The sequence below is a fragment of the Epinephelus fuscoguttatus genome, linkage group LG12 (genome assembly GCF_011397635.1).
Source record: "Epinephelus fuscoguttatus linkage group LG12, E.fuscoguttatus.final_Chr_v1".
Lineage (NCBI taxonomy): Eukaryota > Metazoa > Chordata > Actinopteri > Perciformes > Serranidae > Epinephelus > Epinephelus fuscoguttatus.
This window is the reverse complement of record NC_064763.1, coordinates 4861201-4884129: the sequence shown is the minus strand read 5'-3', so window position 1 is coordinate 4884129 and position 22929 is coordinate 4861201. Positions and strand designations below refer to the sequence as shown.

The following is a 22929-nucleotide window of genomic DNA, read 5'->3' as shown; positions in this document are numbered from 1 at the left end:
GGAGAAAAAAATAATTCATTCATAAAGGTCAGCTACAATAAGTGTTGGAAATGTGACAACACTATATATCAGGTCCTTGACTATACTTATTTTTATTATTGAAATTTCCTATATTGATATGTGTGCATTTTGTTAGAGTATGATACAGCTGCATAATTTGTTTCCCTAATTACACAGAAGAAAGAAGAGGATAGATATGAGAGGAGAAACTGTTTGAGGGTGGCAATGTGAAGAGTGCAGGGTGCAGAGAGAGCTGCTGTGTCATGAGTTGCTTGGAAACACAACCTGTTTGCTTCTGCTTTTAACTGATATGAAGTTCAGCAAGGTGTAGTAATGACTGTGATTAAGCCTTGGTTAAATAGATACTTCCAAAGAGAAAACACAGAAATTATTTTTAATCATTTGCTTTTCAAAGAGTGGTTCAGAATTCAGTCTTAATTCATGTATGATCAACAAGTTTATAGTTAATGTTGGAGAATCAAGGCTTTTTAGGTCTGGTACTGTATTTATCAAACCTCTAACAATTACACATAAATTTGAGCTTAACAACCAACTGAGAACTAGAAAAAATCTTTATACACCTACAACCTACAATGAAATTTACCTACAATGAAATTAAGTGTAACCCCTGGGTAACAAAGCCCCAGAGTTACTATGTGCATAATCATGATGGAGTGTGTGTTTTTGTAGCTGCTCGCTACGAACATGAGTTGAAGTAAATAAGTGCCGTCACTGAAGTAGCTGTACGCCTTTGTAAGAAGTGTGTTATAGGGCTAAAAATTGTTTAGACGTGTATAGTGGGTTGTAACGCTAGTTTCAGCCCTATTTGCTGTTATTCTGCTGAGTAGTTGCCTGTTGGCCTCACAGCTAATGTTTGGCTAATGCTGCCTGCACGGACCTGGAGGCCTGCCTAGATCGTCACCAGATAGCGCACCGTGTGACCGGCAAAGCACGGTTGCACCTCTGGCATCGAGGGAGACTAAGAGTAGCCTTTCATCATCGCCTGTGAGGACGGATGTGGACTTTTCTTCTTTAATCCATTATAAGACCGGGAGCGGACCACTACGGGACATTAAAGCCAGGAGACCTCTGACTCTTCGGCCTGGGTGAGACACCCACAGTTGCATCGCTCAGTGCACGGACTGTAGACAGTTACCGGCTCGGTGAGGAGAAACACACCTTGACATTGACACTTCATTCAGGCCTGCAACGAGTTTATTTGTTTTTTTTCTGCCGGCTTTTTGTTTACTTTTGTGAGTGGGCCCACACAAATAATATCTGAATTATTGTGTAGATTGTGGTTATTGTTATCTCTTGTAGTTTATTCTCGCCAAAGTGTTCAAAGGGGTTTTATTAAGTAATGATGTGGAGTACCCTTGCCAGTTATAGTTAAAAGGTCAGTTCGTGGAGTTTTGAGGGCATGGTCATAAGCTTTGTGATTAAAAGGGGTAATATGTGAATCAGTAAGGTTTAAAGGATACTATCCGACAAGGGCAGAGGAGACTCATCTGTAATTTCATTTTCATTGCTGTGCTAAAAAAGGACTAGTGCCTATATTTTCTTTTTGTACAAAATATTTCATGCCATAAAAGAACACTGAAACAAGGGTGATTTATTTTAATTTTTTTTTTGTTGTTTAAAAACTTTTTGTTAATAAATAAGAGCATTTCATATAAAGTCAGTTCATTCCCCTCATTGGTTGTAGTAACAAATAAGCAATAAATAGAAGGGAACACAAGGGTTTACAGTAATAAATCAAAGCCTTAAAGGTACCCATTTTCATTTGAATACTCTTAGTTAGCAGAAGTCTAATACCTATTTTAATACTAAAGGGTAACCAAAGTCAAAGTAATGCGTGATTAAGTTAAAGAACCCAGGGCGCTGTATCTCTAGCTAGGTGATACAAAGAAAGCGCTACATGAGGAAGAACTTTCAAGTGCAGCTCTCAAGTGACCACATGATATATCGTGTGTGTGTGCAGATCAAGATCAGCCAATGAGCAACAAGGATTCTGCTCAAGTTTTGCATTTTTTCCTGCACCTCACACTGAAAAGTGGTGCAGAAAAACTAATTGAAGCAGATGATTCAACAGAGACTGCTTGTTTCAAGATTGATGGGTGTTTCCCCACCGACCGCGACTTTTATCACAAAGCAATACTTATGCAATGGAATACAACAGTGATGGCAGATTGTCTCATTTGAAATTAATGAACTGCCACTGGAGAGCAATGCAATCAAGGCATGAAGTGTTATCCTGGTGTAAGAGCCACTCCAGTCCTCCAGAGGGACCACTGGCTTCCCATGTTGAACCTTATATCTCTTAGCACTAAGGAGGAACTGTGTAATAAACCTACAGCAGCTATTAATTAGCTGGCCCTCTCCTGCATGGCCTTATTCCATAGCTGCTGGCACTTCCATGAGGGCTGTCATATATGTTTAATCTATAACTTTCAAAAGAACTGATAGCTTTACTTAACCAAAAACATAGTTAGCATGGCATGTGCTGCACCTATCTATCTGAACAGAGGAAGCGGAAGCTAATTTTCTTAATATAGAGCGTGCAGCCCTGCAGGTTCTGAAAAGACACCACACAGTAGGAGAAGTAGGATTTCTGGGCCTGCCACAGGAATTAATTCAAGAGGGTTGGGGCTTGAAAGGAAAGCATAAAGCCAAGTTGCTTCCAAATGTGTCTGTTCTGGCCCAAACCACTCAGCTGAGAGCAGCACTGACCTATGCCCTCTAGTGGTTGTTTTACTATCAAGAAGAGGCAACTAAATCAACTGACCACACCTTTCCATAAAAAATGGTTTCCTGTTTTTTAATACAATACTATCACAACACATTAAGTCATCACATATTGTCGTCACATAACCTAGTCACATATTATACACTAGGTATTTTCCCGCATCTGCCGTTAATCAATACACTCATACACTTCTATTGAGGAAACAATCTAAATTTTCATCAAGTAAACCCAACTCTTCAGAAACAGACAAGCTAATGAATGACCTCAACCTTCTTTGCACATTCACTTTAGATGCTGTTGCACCTTTTAAGATGAGAATTAAATGTAGTATAAGATTGGAACCCTGAAAGAATAATGACATTTGCACTTAAAAAAGAGAATGTTGAAGGCTGGAACAGAGGTGAAGAAAGACAAAACTTCAGGTACATTATCAACAAAAGAAAGAACTGATGATTTCTTTTCATTAACAGGTTAGGAATGCAAAGGCCAAATATTTCTCTGTTTTAATTCATTCTAATAGTATCAGAGGTATTTTTAATACTGTGGACTGTCTTTTAAATCCTGTACACTATGATCAGTAGTCATCTGGTCTTCATGGAAGTCATTATGTCCATTGGTTTGAGGATTAATTTCAAGATTTTACTAATTCCTTTTAAAGCCCTTCAAGGTCAGGCCCGAGAATACAGTGTATCTGATCTGCTGTCACCCTACCAACCAGTGCACAACCTGAGATCCTCAAGCAGGAACCTACTGACTGTTCCCACCTCATGCCTTAAGACTAAAGGGGATTGAACGTTTGATGTTAGGGCCCCTCAGCTGTGGAAAAAAACTGCCTCCAGTTTGCTATGTCAATATTTTCTCTTATATCACCTTTGAAGACTGATCTTTATCTATCAGGCTTTTCTTTGTTCTTTCTTTGTTTTAACTTCCTTCTCACATTTAAATGTACCCATTCTTTTTACATTTTCCTTTGTGTTTTATTTATAGTTTATGCTATCCATTGTTCTTATGTTTGTTTGTTTGTTTTTCAAAGATTATTCTTTGGCTTTTTTCCTTTATTTGACAGGACAGACTTAAGCATGAAAGGCAGAGAGAGAGGGGATGACATGCAGCAAAGGGCTGTGGGCTAGAATGGGACTCACAGCCGCTGCAGCAAGGACATTGGCTTTGTACATGGGATGCCAGCTCTAACCACTGAGCTACACAGTGCCCCGTTTACATTTTATTTTTTTGTTCTTTTGTTGTGATTTGGCACTACATGAATTCAAACTGATTTGACTTTACTCTTCTTCGTAATTGGCATGACTGTGCTGTAAGAAATGAATGATAAAATCCAGTCCTTGTGCTGTGCAAAAGTGCATTCTTAATTTCAGCTGAAGCTAATATGAGGCATGAGCAGTCTGAGTTAGACTAAAAACTATAGACTAAATGAGCATCTTCCAATGTGAGACTTTTTAGTATAGAAGTACCCATTTGTTTTTCCCTGTACTGTGCTGAGCTGAAGCAGAGGGATAACTCCTGTGAGCCCAACCCTTTCTCCTAGATATTATGATTATGTGTCATTTATTATTTTTTGCAAAATACATTTTAAGGGAAAATTCACTGGCAGCAAGTTTTATGCTTCATTTTTTTTTAGCACAGAAGGGAAGGGAAACCATGTTAAGTGGATCGACCTGCAGAAATTCAGGACTTTGACACCAGAGAACAGGGTTTGCATCCTGCGTGCTATGTGTGGTTAGAAATAGGCAACAGAAGCACTTTATCAGATATATATGCAATTCATTTATAGTACAACTGAGGGTCCATGTCAGCTCCAGCAGTAAATGGGACGGAGGCAGTAGCGGCTGCTGGTCTTTCAAGGAGGGGAAGCTCATTTTCGGCCTACATCATAAAATGTGTCCGTTTATTTATACGTAAATTTTACCCTCTGGGGCTGCTGCGCGAGGCTAGTGTGACCGCCTGTGAGTGCTTTGGGACAGTGGAGGTGCTCACAGCAGCACCCGCTGCTCGCTGGGGACAGTAACTGCAGAGCGACAAAAGTCAGAGTCTCCAAACACGAGTACAGTCTCCAATAACACCAGAAAAAGAAGCTAGATTTGTCACTAGTCGTTTTTAACAAAGAAAAAGTCACTAAGAGGATTGGAAAAGTCTCCAGATCAACTTGGAACAACAGAATGAAACTTGAAAAATGCTCCGGTGGTGGTTTATATTTCAAGATCGCTGATTCGCTCATTTTGCTGTCAATCAAAAAGGGATTCAGCCTCAGACAGATCATCCAATCATCATGCAGAAGCCCAGCGTCTCAGCGTCCAGGCCAGCCAAGGCCAGCCCACTGCCCCATAGACCCCCAGAGATGCTGAGTGTCTGATGGGCAGGACAAAACCGAGCATTTATCCAATGACTGTCTAGTTTCGTTGCAGTGGAACAACCCACTCTGTGCTTCCCCATTGAAGTCTTTGGACGCTGAGCTTTGTAACACTGTTTAATACACTGTGACGCTACGGGAATGAATGAGAAGAAAGTCGCGTCAGTGACCTGTGATAAGTAGCTGATTCTGAACAAAAGTTGAACGCGTTCTAGCGCATATTTAGTCAATGAAATGTAAACACAACAGTACATATTTGACCACTTATTTTTTGACATTTTAGGGAAAGCTGAGCTTCCCTTGCAGTCTTAGAGCAATCGCCACTGGATGGAGGTGAGCTTACTGCCCCCCTACTGTCATCATTGCGTGAAACTGAAACTAAGAAGGCACTGCTGGGTCTGCAGGTAATGTTTGTCAAATATCCAACTTAAAACTAAGTTCACGCAGTGTTTTGGACATGACTGGAGTGTAGAACAGGAGATCGGATCATGCACAGTTGGCTCTCTTACTATGCATACAGTCCACAAAGTCACAAAAGATGAGCTGTATGTGGAACATAAGGGTCTGTGCATGGGTGGATGGCGATATTTACGTCACCCGGACCAAAGCAGATCCTCGCAGACATATGGGGCTCTAGTTTCGCAGACCGGGTGAGGCGGGGCCCAGCGCACCTGCGCTTCGCCAACTGGGTGTGGCCAGACGGATTTTGCAAGTTTGGTACACCGTGCGCCTGGCGCAGTTACTCCTCTTTACCACCTCCGTCCCTCATACCTGCGCAAGTCGGAAAGGGGGAGGAGAGAAGGCGTGTAGTGGGTTTTACACACATCACACCAATCAAATGAGCCCCTCTCCTCGCCCTTAAATGCGCTGTGTGAAGGCGTAATGAGAGTTTACTCAATTCACCATGGCAGAAGAGAGCAGCAGCGTCAGACGGCCAAACTTCTCCCAGGAAGAAACTGATGTTTTGGTCCGGGAGGTCCAAGCTCGCAGTGTCCGAATATACGGAACTGCAAGCAGACCTCCATGGGCTGATGATGCAAAGGTAGCCTGGGAGGAGGTCACCACAATTGTAAATTTATGTTGTGTTTCTCTCGTGCATGCACGCGCTATCTCTTTCTCTCTCGCAGCCTCACTCTGTTTCTTTTCTTTTGACTTTTCTAAGATGACAGATGCTGAATATATACTCCCTATCTGATGCTGTGGCTGTTTGTGGTTGGCTGAGAGGGATGTGAACTCATTAGTTTGCAACTGTGTTAATCAAATCAGTTTGCGCTGCCAAACGTGCCAAACGGTGCCAGTCCCCTTTGATCTGACATCAGATGTGACGGGACAGTCGATACAGAGATACATTTATGTGCTGATTGCAGATAGTTGCATTGAATAGTGGGTTTTTTTTGGGTATTTATTGCATCGTTAATGTGCCTGATATTCTGGAAACCTGCCTGTGAGGTTTTGGTGACGTGTGCGCACTGCCGCCGGTCAGCCAAACTTCGGCTTACACCGGCTGCGCTCCACCTACGCTGACAGTAGACCTGGTTTCAGATGGCGAGGTTTTAGTGCACCTTCAGCAAAGCCTTTTGGCACGAAACTGTCATTGCGCCAAGCTGGATCTGTCGACACCTCCCCCTGCTGCGCCGCCACACCCATCTCAGCGCACCTCAGTCTGCCAAACTACCAAACTGAGCGCGCCTTGGGTTGCACTGCTTGAAACTAGCTCTGTGCGGGGTTCGACACCCTGCGCCACCCTGCGCTACGCTGGGACACTAGAGCCCAAGGACACTGCAACTATGACTTTAACTTTATTGGTATGGACATGGGTTGATTATTTGCAAAAACATTATAAATAAATACATTTACCCATGACTGCCAGGGCATTTCCTTGATTTGGAAGTAAATCTACTGAAGTCTTATATTTGTTTTGACTTAAATTAAGAGGGCATTCCTGCACTGAGCAGGGATGTCTTTCTTACATTATAGTCAGACCACGAAATGCAGGGAAGCCACATGTCAGATCAGCACATGAATCCAGTCGCATCCTCGGAAAAGGACTGATAAATCAATGCCATAAGTTGTTTAATTTGATTATATACATGTTTAAGTTAATATATTAAGGATTATTTGATTAAAATGTAGCTAATAAGTTAAGGTTAAAAACGTATTTACAAGTCAACTGTTTGCAAGATAGGGCTAGTTCATGGCTTTGTATACAGTACAATGATAAGTTTGTAAAACAATGACACAAGATTTGCTTTTGTATTTTATTTTTATTGCAGTTTTCACTAAATGTCATTGTGAAGGAGTCACCAGTAAAAAACGGTCTTCAATTACAACGACAACTCATTTCTTCATTTTGAGTGGAGCTTAGCTTAATGTTTAGTCTGCAACTCTTATGCTTTGATGAGAACACTAAAGAGAGTAAGATGAGAAGATTGTTACCACTCTCTGTTACCCCTTTTCGACATGGGTTGGCTTAGATTGGTTTGGTTTGGTTTAGCTTGGCCTGTAAGCCCAGCGTGGCAGGGATTTCCATTTCCATTACAACAGGGCTACCTTCTTGAAGGTGTGTCTTTAGCTGATAATCGCATGTCTTGAGTGATGATGTTTAAAAGCAGTGGGCTGATACACAGCTAAAGTCCCCTGTTATTTTTGCTGTATGAGTTTTTCCACAGCAGGGCAGTTAAAAAAAGTTTACCTGTTGATGTGAGCTGTTTACAGGAGTGCAGTAAGAGCCTGTTGTCTGCAGCTCCTCATCAACATCTCACAGCTATTTCTTCTTTCACTTCCTCCCTGTGGTATTATTAGACTTGCCTTCATGGAAGAAAAGCTGCTAATAAAGCTTCACTAATTTAATGATAAACCCATTTCATTTCCTATAGATTCTTTACAGTAAAGGTCCCCTTAGCTACAACTGGAAGCAGAGAGACCTAGCCTGGCTCTGTCAGAAGTTAACAGAATCAACCTACCAGCACGTATAAAGCTCAATAATAAACACATTATGTCTTCTGCTAACTGTAATCCAAACAGAGACCCACATTAAGCCAGTGCAATTAATCGTCTGGTTTTTACTGGCAATTATGATTTTGAGGTCAAACGATTTCAAAATTAATGAAATCAAGGGTAAATGATTTTTGGTCACGGATGCCTGAAGATGTTATTTTGTCTTCTACGGAAGCTACGCATGCAGAATACCGCTCCCTCCCCTCCTCTGCTCTATTCACTCCATGAGCTAGTCAAGTAGGTGAACTACAAATAATGCAAGGGGCAGATGATCACAAAAGATTTCAAAAACAGCACGTGGAAAATGACAGGGGGAGAGCGAGAGAGGTTGGTCTGTGTGTGTGTGTTGTGTGTGTGTGTGTGTGTGTGTGTGCGTGTGTGCGTGTGTGTGTGCGCGCGCATTAGGGCCAAACTCCGCCGTGCATGATACAGAGAGCAGAGAATTGTAAACACGCAACCATGTAGAGACAGAAATGACATGCTGTCGTGTAAACAATATAAGTCATCACGTGCATTGCATCTTTTGCATAATCGTGATTTAAATTTTAACCAAAATAATCGTGATTATGATTTTTTTCCATAATCGAGCAGCCCTAACCTACGTTGAGGTTTCACACGTGCTTGACTATTTCTTTCTCACTTTCAGAGGTCCTAACTTCACCTAAAAACTGTACTGTGAGAGTATAGTTGGTGTAATGTTCCTTTACAGTGAGGTTACTTCCTTTCTACCAGGTTGTCAATAAACAAACGTTTGCGTTGAGACCAGAAAGCACCACATGTGTCTAATACAAAGTAATAAGTTAGGGGCCGTTCAGATGTAGCGTCTTTTGTACGCACAAATCCATTAGTGTCAATGTAGACGCGCGTCAAGTGCGCTCACAATCCAAAGCGACGGCGTAGCATTCAGTGCGACGGGTCTGTTTTTTGTGCGCATCCGCGGCGCAGAGAGATGGAAAAATCGCAACTTTTTCAATTGCAGCAAGCGCACTGCATGTCATGTGATAAGAATTAACCAATCAGCTCCACAGACCTGCTTCTTACTTTCCGTCCAACGGACTTCACAACATACGGTGTTGTGAAAGGCAGCAAGTAATGGAGGAGCAACTGATCATTCTTGTCCAGGGATACCCAGAGTTATATGACCTGTCTTCGTCATACTACTTTGACTCCAACAGAAGGAACAATGCCTGGAGAATTATCAGCTCGGAGCTTGGGATGATTGGTGAGCATGATGATACACTATTTTTATGGCTTTTTTTTTATGGTTGTGCTAAGCTAACAGCTGAGTAGTTTGTTATGACGTTAATGTTTGCTCATAACATTTTCTTGCTAGGATAAACATTTCCAATGTCCTTCAAATGTTAAGCACGTTTCCTCATTATAAGAGACAACAATAAATATTAAAACTATCCAACAGTCACGTCCTGTCAGTAAATAACTCCTTCAACCCTAACTCACAGAAATCCAGCAGTAAAGCTGCTGTGAGGGATTTACGGTGCTGGAAATCCATTTAACTTTTTTGTAAACTTTGTAACTTTTTTTACTCCCCCTGTGAATGACAGGTGGTTTTGGTTGCTTAGTAACGGCAGGCGCGACAGTAGTGCAACTTCCGAAGCGCCTTGGATAAAAGGATGGAAACGGCACAGCTGGCATTTTCCACACGCTTTTAGACGCTACATCTGAACGGGGCCTTACTATAACATGGTGTCAGAAGTGCTCCGCAGCGTGTAAACTAATGAACAAGATGAGTGACTCAACTGGAGAGATCTCATGGAGCGTTAATTTCCAACTGACCGTTTTGCCAGTAAGAGGCTAGGCTAACAAGTTAATTAGCGTTAGCGCCTCACCCGTCCAGCAATATGGATCCCAAAATCCCTACAAAAAGACATCTTAGAAAGATTACACCCTGATCACCAGGGTATAGCAAAATGTAGAGAGCAGTCTATATGGTGGCCTGGGCTGAGCGCACAACTTCTTCAGAGGGTGGAGGAGTCAGAGGTGTGCGAAAGAAAGACTGAATCACAGAGAAACACTCCTGCCCACAGAATTTCCAGCCAGACCCTGGGAAATGGTTGTCACAGATTTATTTGACTGGAATAATGGCCAGTATCTGGTTGTAATCAATTACTTCTCAAGGTACATTGAAATCGCCAAATTGAACATCACGACAGCAGCCACAGTAATTGAACAGTTCAAGTCAATATTTGCACAGCACGGCATATCTGCTGAGGTCAGGACGGATAATGAGCCTCAGTTTTCAGCAGCCATGTTTCACCAGTTCGCCTCTGAGTGGGGTTTTGTTCATACCACTTCCAGCCCCAGATATCCTCAGAGCAATGGAGAGGCAGAACGGGCGGTGAGAACAGTGAAGAGGCTTATGCAAAAGAGTAAAGACCCATATCTCTCATGGCATATCGTACTACACCACTGACCGATGGACATAGCCCCTCAGAGGTGCTGATAGGGAGAAAACTTCGTACCACTGTGCCTGTCCTCCCCTCTTGCCTTGACCTGGGATAGACAGATGTCACAAAACTGAGAGAGAAAGAACAGAGGGAGAGAGAGAAACAGTGGAGAAGGTTCAACACCAGACACAGAGCTCGCGACCTGGCCATACTGAACCCTGGAGACCATGTCTAGGTGACGGATATAAAGGAGAAAGGGATGGTGACAGCCGTAGCAGAGTCACCATGGTCTTACTTTATCGAGACCCCCAGAGGGACCCTCCATTTCAACCGTAGCCATCTTATCACCTTTCCAGAAGCTGGGGCTGAACTTGTAGGCCCACCAAGCCCTGTCCCGCCAGAGGACACCGCACCTGTCCATGTTCCAGCTCCACAAGGTTCTACACCTCCAAGGAGGTGTGCTGCAGAAATGGCGCTATCCTACCAGAGAGAGAAATCCCCTGAGATACCTTAAAGACTTTGAATTGAAATAGATAGACGGTACTCGGGTGTCTGAGTGAACAGCATGGGGCAGAATAGATCCCTTCACTCAGCGGAGGGAATGGGTAGTCCACCCCACCTTCCTAGTTAGGGAAAGAAAAAAAGTTGAACATAATAAATGTTAAATGTTCAGTTAAATGTTTGGTAGAACTGAAGAAAATGTTGTCAGTGCTATCACTGCTGATGGAAGGATTAGACAGACCCAAGTCATTAGTGCTGCATGATTGCATTTTTGCACTTTCCCAAATATCTTAGTGTTGTGACCATTTTATTTTTGGCATTATAATGATATTGTTAGGTGGGAAAGGCGTGCATACCCCTAATTAGATTGACCACAGATCCCTGCACAGTCTAATCTATTGCATTTCATTTCCTCACTGTCATTCAGTGTTTGGAGTATATTTCTCCGACCTCTTTGTGTTTGCACCATTTTCTCCTCTGATTAAGAAATTCTTGGATGGAAACAGGGGTCACCGGTGTCTTGGTCCTCCTCAGATCCACAGCCAGTTCCTTTGTCTTTGCCACGTTGAGAAAAAAGGAACTGGCTGTGGATCTGAGGAGGACCAAGACACCGGTGACCCCTGTTTCCATCCAGGGGGTCAGTGTGGACATTGTAGAGGACTATAAGTACCTGGGGGTACACAGTACAATAAACTGGACTGGGTTAAGAACACTAACGCTCTCTACAGGAAGGGCCAGAGCCGTCTCTATTTTCTGAGGCGACTGAGGTCCTTCAACATCTGCCGGACTATGCTCAGGATTTTCTATGAGTCTGTGGTGGCCAGTGCTATCCTCTATGCTGTTGTGTGCTGGGGCAGCAGGCTGAGGGTGGCGGACGCCAACAGACTCAACAAACTGATCCGCAAGGCCAGTGATGTCGTGGGAACGGAGTGTGACTCTCTGATGGTGGTGTCAGAGAGGGGGATAGTGTCTAAGCTAGGAACTATCTTGGACAATGTCTCACACCCACTCCACCATGTGCTGGTCAGGCACAAGAGTACTTTCAGTGGGAGACTCATACCACCAAGATGTACCACTGAGCACCACAGGAAATCATTCCTGCCTGTGGCCATCAAACTGTACAACTCCTCCCTCTGAGTGGCCCTGAGACTTTTTCACCCACTGCAATAATTTAATTTAACTTGTGCAATAACCCCATTCACCCTGACTGTATATATTCTGTTTGTGTAAACAATCTTGTTCAGTTTGCAATATATATATATATATATATATATATATATATATATATATATATATATATATATATATATATATATATATATATATATATTTACATTTATGTTTGTTAATAATTCCTGTTTATTTAACTATATATTTGTTAATACTATTGTTTAAATTTCTTATATTTTCACGTATCTTTCCTCTCTTGCAAGGAAATAAATAATTTCCCCTCGGAGATCAATAAAGTATTTCTGATTCTGATTCTGATTCTGATTCAGCCTCTTAAAAGTCCTCCTCCCTTTTAAGGGCTAAGTCGGTTTGTGAATAACTTTTATCTTTACAAGGACCTTGTCTTAACTTTAAGGGGAAATTCGAAGAAAACGTCACAATTCTAAGAACATTCTTAGAATTTCATCACTAGGAGAAACTTTTAGCACTAGGAAGCTTTGTGGATACGGCCCCTGGTGTTTATCTCTCTGAACCTGCTCAGTGGTTATAGCAAGCAGCCATGGTCAAGAACCAGTAGTTCAAGGTCCACACAGTTTAATACATTCAGGGTCACACTTGTGTTTGGCAATGTCATCGAGCTAGTTTACTGTCTTTGTCAAATAACCGTCCATTAGCCATTCATTCTACAGGAAACAGCACTTTAAAATGAAAACTCTGTGCCAGAAATTCAGTGTACAGTGTTTTTTGTTTGTTTTTGTGTGTTTTTTTTGTTTTGTTTTGTTTTGTTTTGTTTTTTTTTACAAATTTTAGACGTTTGTGAGTCACTTGCGGTCCATTAAGAATGGGCCCATGACCCACCTTTGGACCGTGACCCACCAGTTGGGAAACACTCATTCTGGAAATCCATCGGTTAAAAAAAAAAAAAAAACAAAAAAAAACTTTCGACTAACGGAAGTGCAGGGGCCTCGGCGATCACTCACGCCTTTCACTTCCAGCGGTGCCCCCAGGGAATCGCTGTGTTGTTTACAAATACCTCGAGTAGAAAACCAGCAGAGTTTAGCTATATATCACATTTTTCAAGTCACTATATCACCGTTTAGACTAATCTGATGTTTGTTAAGTCTATAAACACAATGATTGAACAAACGTTAATATTCTGTGTGTACGTTTTGTAATTAATAACATGGTTATTGTAGATTAGCTGGGCTAACCGTTAGCTGTTAATGTTAGCCGTTAGCGGTGTCTGTAATAACCACAGACTGTATAAAAATAAGGTAATAACTCAATAAACGGTCCGTGAATAAAATATTTTTTCCAGCAGATATCTTAGTTACAACATGATTGAGCTAGCAAAGCAGTTTTGTGTTGCTATGTGTGGTATTTATTCAGTTATGGGAAATCACGATGTCTAGAAAGCATCAGTGGCTGCAGCTGACAGGGACAGTTAGCAAAGCTAACATCAGGACGTCATCTGCTAAAAGCCTCCTGTTGTCGGATACGACATGAAACTACTCCAGTTAGCTCAATCATGTTATAACTAAGACATCCACTGGGTTAGGGTTAGGGTTAGGGTCCTGGGGACACCTGCATGTCTCTGCCACGCCCCCTCCATTGTGATTGACTAAAGCACAGCATCGTTCAAATTCAAAGCCCTGCCCCCCCTGCCCCCCCTCTAGTCGTCTTTCACACAGGGCTGCCGACAGATTCTCTTCTCTGTCTTGAGAGATTAGGAAACACTGATCTAGGGGTAACTGCAAGTAAAGTCCCCACCACCTATTTTAAAGGAAATTCAAGATTTTTCAGTCCCTTTCTCCTTCTGTTTCAGCCGCAAACATGGCTTATGCTTTGTTCGTTATGGCCACTGCCTGTGTTTTTACAAAGTGATGCAGTGGGCAGTGGAGCTCAAACTGCTTGCAGTGTTATCCTTTAAGGAAAGTATCATGTCATGGTCAAATTAGAAGGACCTTAGCTATAACTTCAACCCATAAGAGAAATCCTCATGGATTTAGTGAATGGAAATAGGATCTGAATGCTCAGGGTTGGAGACAGATGTTCATCATCTTTCTTTCTCTAAAGCTTTTGAAAAAAAAATTGGTGGAAAATATGTATTACTCCCTCTTTGCATGCACAGATAACTGACTTGCCTTTTAAGACACTATCATGCTCATTTTAATACGTTTCAAGAGACAAGGTACAAATTTCCCCAGAGTACTTTAACAACGACACATTCAATCACGCCCTGATGATCCTGGCTGACTAAGAAAAAAAAAGGGTTAAATCTATCTGACCCCACTTGGGGCCACTTGAATAGCAATGAGATGATTAAATCTCAAAAGCTGTTAAGTGGAGTCAAATTGGGTGCAGAGCAGATATCCTTCAATAATATCACTTTAGACAATGCCCACAGGACAGGTATTTTCTTGTGGGATGAGAGGAACAGTAGTAGAAGTAATCATCCACCTTTGTAGAATAAGCTTCAGAGAAAGCTTCTATAATCCAAGAGGACTGGCCTAGCTTGTCCTCTGAGTTGGCAGAACACGCAAACACCTGGTTGCATGTCAGAAAAGCCTGAGTTTGTGCCAAAGACCTACACAAGCTATATTCAGAGGAACAATGATTGCTTTGTTGATAATAAAAAAGAGGAAAAGAATCAAATGCAAATGTCTAGAGTTATGAATTAAAATCTGGGTATCTAAAGTCTTTAGGCCATATCGAGTCAACAAGTAACCTTAATTGGTGAAACAAGTCCATTCATACCCTCAGGGGTCACTTTATTGAATACATGTACAATCTAATGCAATCAAATATACATACAAATCCATGAAGCTAATCGTTAAAAATGTCTCAGATCAGTTAAATGTTTAATATTGAGGTCATAGATACAGGTGGTGTTGTGTCACAATTCGGAAAAAACAGATATGGACCCAAACGCAGAATGAATAGATGAGGCAGCATGATGATTGGAAAAAATAAACTTACAGCAAGCAGTCCAAAAACAGCAAGGTAACAAAGACACATCCAAAAATCAAACAAACAAACAAAAAAAACGAACAACACGAAAACACCGGGAAACAAACTCTGGAAACAGGCAGGACTTCTTAGCACAAGGTGTGACGGTCCACTGACAAAAAAAAAGGGGAGTATGAGGATTAAATACACAAGGAGAGCAGGTTGATTGGACACAGGTGGCAGTGAGCGACACCTCCAAATATATTCCACTCCAGCACAACACCATCACTAATTATGACCTTAACGTTAAAAGATAATTTAATTATCACCTCTGTGAAAGTTTAAAAAACAAAAACTAAACATCATAGGCATCATAAAAGTAGACTTTATTGTAGAATTGTTGAATTGGATTGATTGATTGGTTGATTGATTGATCATTTATCTATTTATCATTCATTCATCTTCTAACTGCTTCATCCTCTTGAGGGTCGCGGGGGGGCTGGAGCCTATCCCAGCTGACATCGGGCGAGAGGCAGGGTACACCCTGGACCAGACTATCACAGGGCTGACACATAGAGACAAACAACCATTCACGCTTACATTCACACCTATGGACAATTTAGAGTTATCAGTTAACCTAGTCCCCAATCTGCATGTCTTTGGACTGTGGGAGGAAGCCGGAGTGCCCGGAGAGAACCCACGCTGACACGGGAAGAACATGCAAACTCCACACAGAAGGGCTCCCACGCCTGGGATCGAACCGGCAACCCTCTTGCTGTGAGGCGAGAGTGCTAACCACCACACCACCGTGCCGCCCTATTTATCTATTTTGAACATGTAAAACAAACAAAACAAATAAGATAAAAACAAAACAAAATAACAATAATTGAAATGGATGATAAAATGTACACCAAACTCATTGGTTAGATTCCAATAAACAAGAAAACTTCATATATATGTAGCCTGGTCATAAAATGAGGAGACCTGACACAGATAAACTACTTTTTGTGGGTCTTTACTCCCTGACTGCCAGAAATCAGCTTTAATTTATTTAATTTTGAGACAACAAACAAAACAAAAAAGCTTTAGGCTTGCTTTTCAAAAATAAAGCAAATATGTCTCACAACACTTTCCCTTACAAGAGCTTAATACTGTCTCTTAACTCTTAACAGCATTAGCAACAGTGTCAGCATCTTCAACAATGGTATCTAAAGACAACAGTAGTGGCTCAGTCCTGAGTAAAAATAAATTAAAAAATAAACTCAAATAAATACACTTCTTGAGCCACATAACACACAGTTACTTTAGATGACAAAGTGTTAATTCAAAGAGAATTTACATTCATGAACAACTGGAATATTTTTTACTTGAACTCCTAATAGTTGTTCAAATCATGAAATCAAAACTCTCTCTCTCTCTCACTCCAGTGTGCTGCTTGCACACCAAACACACCCGGACGTAAATCACAGCTTTCTTTTTGTACCTTTTCTCCCCTCTAATTTAGTCAGGAACATACAAAATGCACAGTTGGTTGAAATAATCAGCATACTATGACATGACCTCATCTACCGTATATGTGTACATTATCAGCACTCACGCTGTCCAGCTATTCAGTATTCCCTCAGCGAAGTGGGGTTCACACACATTCAGAACACATTCGACAGACCTAGATATTTTCTTATAAAAGTGCAGGAACACACACATCGAAATACCGAACCTCCCGGCAAACACTGTCTGCCTATAGTTCACCTGGCTACATATATATATATATATATATATATATATATATATATACATATATATATATATATATATATATATATATATGATATATATAGAAGAAGTTGTGCTTAGATTACACACCTTCTCATTCAATGCGTTTTCTTTATTTTCATGACTATTTACATTGTAGATTCTCACTGAAGGCATCAAAACTATGAATGAACACATGTGGAGTTATGTACTTAACAAAAAAAGGTTAAATAACTGAAAACATGTTTTATATTCTAGTTTCTTCAAAATAGCCACCCTTTGCTCTGATTACTGCTTTGCACACTCTTGGCATTCTCTCCATGAGCTTCAAGAGGTAGTCACCTGAAATGGTTTTCCAACAGTCTTGAAGGAGTTCCCAGAGGTGTTTAGCACTTGTTGGCCCCTTTGCCTTCACTCTGCGGTCCAGCTCACCCCAAACCATCTCGATTGGGTGCAGGTCCGGTGACTGTGGAGGCCAGGTCATCTGCCGCAGCACTCCATCACTCTCCTTCTTGGTCAAATAGCCCTTACACAGCCTGGAGGTGTGTTTGGGGTCATTGTCCTGTTGAAAAATAAATGATGGTCCAACTAAACGCAAACCGGATGGGATGGCATGTCGCTGCAGGATGCTGTGGTAGCCATGCTGGTTCAGTGTGCCTTCAATTTTGAATACATCCCCAACAGTGTCACCAGCAAAACACCCCCACACCATCACACCTCCTCCTCCATGCTTCACAGTGGGAACCAGGCATGTGGAATCCATCCGTCACCTTTTCTGCCTCACAAAGACACGGCGGTTGGAACCAAAGATCTCAAATTTGGACTCATCAGACCAAAGCACAGATTTCCACTGGTCTAATGTCCATTCCTTGTGTTTCTTGGCCCAAACAAATCTCTTCTGCTTGTTGCCTCTCCTTAGCAGTGGTTTCCTAGCAGCTATTTGACCACGAAGGCCTGATTCGCGCAGTCTCCTCTTAACAGTTGTTCTAGAGATGGGTCTGCTGCTAGAACTCTGTGTGGCATTCATCTGGTCTCTGATCTGAGCTGCTGTTAACTTGCGATTTCTGAGGCTGGTGACTCGGATGAACTTATCCTCAGAAGCAGAGGTGACTCTTGGTCTTCCTTTCCTGTGTCGGTCCTCATGTGTTCCAGTTTCCTTGTAGCGCTTGATGGTTTTTGCGACTCCACTTGGGGACACATTTAAAGTTTTTGCAATTTTCCGGACTGACTGACCTTCATTTCTTAAAGTAATGATGGCCACTCGTTTTTCTTTAGTTAGCTGATTGGTTCTTGCCATAATATGAATTTTAACAGTTGTCCAATAGGGCTGTCGGCTGTGTATTAACCTGACTTCTGCACAACACAACTGATGGTCCCAACCCCATTGATAAAGCAAGAAATTCCACTAATTAACCCTGATAAGGCACACCTGTGAAGTGGAAACCATTTCAGGTGACTACCTCTTGAAGCTCATCGAGAGAATGCCAAGAGTGTGCAAAGCAGTAATCAGAGCAAAGGGTGGCTATTTTGAAGAAACTAGAATCTAAAACATGTTTTCAGTTATTTCACCTTTTTTTGTTAAGTACATAACTCCACATGTGTTCATTCATAGTTTTGATGCCTTCAGTGAGAATCTACAATGTAAATAGTCATGAAAATAAAGAAAACGCATTGAATGAGAAGGTGTGTCCAAACTTTTGGCCTGTACTGTATATATATATATATATATATATATATATATAAATTCTACTAGATCCATGAACTTCAAGGCATTTGACTTTAAATTACTGAGGTTAGGTTGGCACTGAGAGGAAACATGCAAACTTCATTAAAAAAAAAAAGGACCACGGTGATGACTGAGAACGCAGAGTTATAAAACAGCTGTAATATAATAAAGAGGATTCAAAAGCAAAAAATTATAGCTGCTGTGCAGCGATGGGTCAGGTCCAGGCATTTTTAGGCAATTCTGAGCAACCTGGAACCTAAGATGGTCATCTACCACTCTGAGCTAATTGGCAAGTAGCAACTCAGCAGTGGCTTCTCAAATTGAGTAAGCCATTCACTGTTGTGAAGGAAAGCAGCCATCCGTGCATGGGAAGGCAGATTTGAAACCACTGTAAAAAATTCAGTTATTAAGACAAAAATCTGAAAATAGACATATTACATCTAGACAGCATGGAGATGTTGGTAATTTGTTTGTAACAATGATTGATTTGCTCCATAAGTGAAAAACCGATGTTTAAAATTGCCATTTTTACATTGACTCCAATTGTTCACATTAGAGCAAAATTCAAAATGCTGTCAAAAATTCAGTTTTTGAGATAAAATTCTGAAATTTTTCACACATCATCTACCATGACTCTAGAATTTTGTCATTTTTTTCATGAACACTGAAGATATATTTAGCAAGAATTTGCATGTATATTTTTGCAGTACTGTTTACAGTCAAACATTTTGATGCACTGTAGGCTCAATTTTTAATAAATCAAAAATCTGAGAAACATAGTTTTTGTAGGACAGTCTGAAGATGCAATTTTTTATGGGAGGAGCTAGGTTTAAGAAGTTTTACAGTTTTTGAAAAAAAAAAAAACAGAGTGATGAACTTAATAAGTTTTAATAGGTTTAAATGTACAAAAGTATGGTATCTTCAGTATTGGGGCTACAGTTTGATGAAAGTTGTGAAGTTGTAGCACGTATGGTTGATTTGTTATGAATTTTCAAAGTTTTGAACTTTAGAGGCTTGCTGTAGTACCACCATCAGGACTATTGGCTTGAGTTTACAGCTGAGGATATCTGGCATGAGACTGGACCTTTGTGCAAAGTTTGGTGAGTTTTCAGTCATGGGAAGTATGATTTCCTTGGAAGAAGAAAGAAGAAGAAGAAGAAGAAGAAGAAGAAGAAGAAGAAGAAGAAGAAGAAGAAGAATACCTAGGATTACAATAGTGACCCTAACAAAGCAGGTAAGATGAAAGGAGGTTTACTTTCTTACTTACAACAGGTAAGAAGTCAGTGAGGCAAACTGTTCAAAAAGAGAGCAGGAAAAAGACACAAACTAGGTATGGGCTGGAATGCTAAGGTGAGGACATAGTAGATGATTAGGCAAAGGGGAAGGGCAGGTGAGCAGATCTACTTAATGAGAGGATGATGAGGGGCAGGTGTCTGTGCATAGGGTAATAAGGTGAGGTGGCAGGGACCACCTTGTGGAATGATAAGGTTTAATACATGAGCTGGTAAAGGGAAAACATGATGAATGGGATGAAAATGAACAAAAGTTCAACAGAGTCTGAGCTTAGAATGTTGACCAGTAAACTGTCAGTAAAAAAAAGTCAGTAAAAAGAGATGCCCACACACCATTTACCCATCAAATTTTTGTAAACAATTGTTTATTGATTTCTTCCAATTGCAACTGTCTACTACATACTTACATTTAACACTATTCATATTTTTTGCCAAATACTTTTTGAGAGAATCGAGGTACCTTTTTGTACCACACAAACCTGAGACATGCAGTGAATTTTAGCAAATACATTTTAATACATTTAATACATACGATGCAGATGCATTTATTAAATGTTTTCTAATTTGTTTTTATTAAAATGTCTTTATTACATTTCCCATGTATTAAATGTATTTGCTGTTACAAATTAGTAGAATTGAAATATCATTTCTTGGAGGGAGGGTTGTACACTTAAAGATGTATTTCAGCACTGGACAGATGGTCTTTTCATAAAACTGTGCTGTCTGTGCAGCTGAAAGAGAAAGCACAGAAAAGGAGTTTGGTATTTGCTTTTGCCTAAGAGATAAAATATCAGTGCTGTTTAAACCTAGTTCACATTACACGATTTCACCACACTTTTGACGTCGCAGAGGATCTTGAGAGCCACCTTGGGTTGGAGGTGAGTCGGCAGATAGTCTGCCATGACAAGTCTTCATGTGTGAACAGCCTACGAGCAAGTCGCCCCCTTGTCTGTGACTGGGACTGGATATCGGGGATGCTAGAAAACTGGAGTCTGACACAACTGACAAAGAGCATCAGCCAATGACAGGCGGGATACGCAGGAGGATGGAAGAAATGTGAGGAGGACAAGCCGCAGGGTTGCCACTCGCTAGGTCTGCTTATTAGCCACGACTTTGGGCTTGTTTCGCGAATGGATTTGGGCTTGCTCTCTAGACGTCACCTTTCTCTATATATATCCGTCTAATAAGTTATTTAAACGCATGATAGTATGTGGCACTGCAGTCGCTTCTTTTGGGCTTGTTTCCATAGCCCTGGTTGCTTGTTTCTCTCCCAAGATCTGGCAACACTGACAAGCCGGACAAGCAACAACAACAATGGCGGCGTCCACAGGATCACAGGGAGAGCGTTGTGTTTGGACCCAGGATAATAAAGAATATCCATGTCTTTATGATGTGTCGTCTCCAAGTTTGATGACGTGTTGTCACCGCGTTATCTGGGTCTCTGTCAGAGAGGGCTCGGTGGAGAAATCTTGTGGTGTGCACACACAGGTCGTAATGCAGTTGGCGAGACTCCCACTGACAGAAACACACTTCGCCAGGTATGAACACTCAAAAGATTACGATAGTCTCCGCGATGCAAAATCAGGGTGAAAATCATGTAATGTGAACTAGGCTTTAGTGTAACCACTTGATCTCAGTTTTTTCTTCCTCAGTTTTCACTGTGCAGGAAACAATATGGTGCCTACTTCCTGTTCACAAACTCTCACTATTACAGATAAACAGGGGACTAAAATATGCCTGTGATAGCTGTGGCCAGTGGCATTATGTTTTCGGGTTGTCCGTTTATCCATACATACATCCTTTTTGTCTCATTCCTGTTAACACGATATCTCAAGAATACCTCAAGGGAATTTCTTCAAATTTGGCTCAGTGATAAACTGATTAGTTTTGGGTAGTCGTAGGTCAAAGGTCAAGGTCACTGTGACCTTATCTATCTGACACAAATGTCCACTTGGACTGAAGAATGAACTGATTAGAATTTTGTGGTCAAAGGTCAGTGTGACCTCACAAAATATGTTTTTGGCCATTTCTCAAGAACTCATACCTTAATTATGACAAACTTCACACAAATGTCTAATAGGATAAAATAATGAAACTGTGACATTTTATGTCAAAAGGTTAAAGGTCATCTTCACTGTGACATCATAATGTTCTGCACAGAACACTTTTCTGGCCATTATTCAGTGTCATATCTCAGAAACAGAAGGGGAATTTTTTGGTCAAATACTTGTGTAGCAAAACAGTAATATATTGTATTCCTGTTCAGCCTAAGTGGGCCTGTATGGTTTGCTGTCTGTATTACTCTGCAATTTTAGCCAATCAGCATGTGTGGGTGTCATCCGAGCTGTCTCTCTCTGACGCTGAATGCACACTGCACTTTTGGTTCGCCGAGCTTCTGCAATTGCTGCAGATTGTCCTGGCTGGTTCCCACCTCTCCTTCAGGAGTGATTCTGTCGGGGACCTCTATCGGTAATGGCTGCTAGCTGAAGGAGTGCCATAGGCTCCCTCCTCTTCCTCCTGTGGGCCCAAGTGCTGCATGATCAGGACTGTGTGCTGGTGTTGATTATTGGCTGTGACTGGGATCGGTGACAGCTGCTCTCGCTCACGCTGCTGCTTTGCTTAACGTTGCTTTGCTAAACGTTGCTTTGCTAAATGTTGTTTTGCTAATCGCTGCTTTGTTAACTTAGCTTTGCTTACTGCTACTGTGTTTCACCTACAGCATGTGTATGTACTGCATACTTGGTCGACAGCTTGCCTTGTCTACAGCTGGCTCTGCTGATAGTTGGTGTGCACTATTCTTGGTTTTCCTTGTGATGTACTAACAAAATTGTCCTATTTAACATCTTTTATCCTTGGCCATTTTAACGGAGTGACTATGTATTGTTGTATTGTTGTTGACTGTGTATTCTATTTTTGGAAGGGTTTTTGGTTAAATGCCTAAAATAAGGCCTGCGATTGAGACAAGCTGAAGAGACTTTCCCATTTTAACAACACAAAATACATCATTAAGTACCCCACTCATGAGT

General features: G+C 41.3%; 1 pseudogene; it reads left to right on the top strand.

The window, feature by feature from the left end:
• Window positions 1-19943: 19943 nt before the first annotated feature.
• Window positions 19944-22929, top strand: part of LOC125898584 (uncharacterized) — a 56454-nt pseudogene continuing 53468 nt past the window's right edge.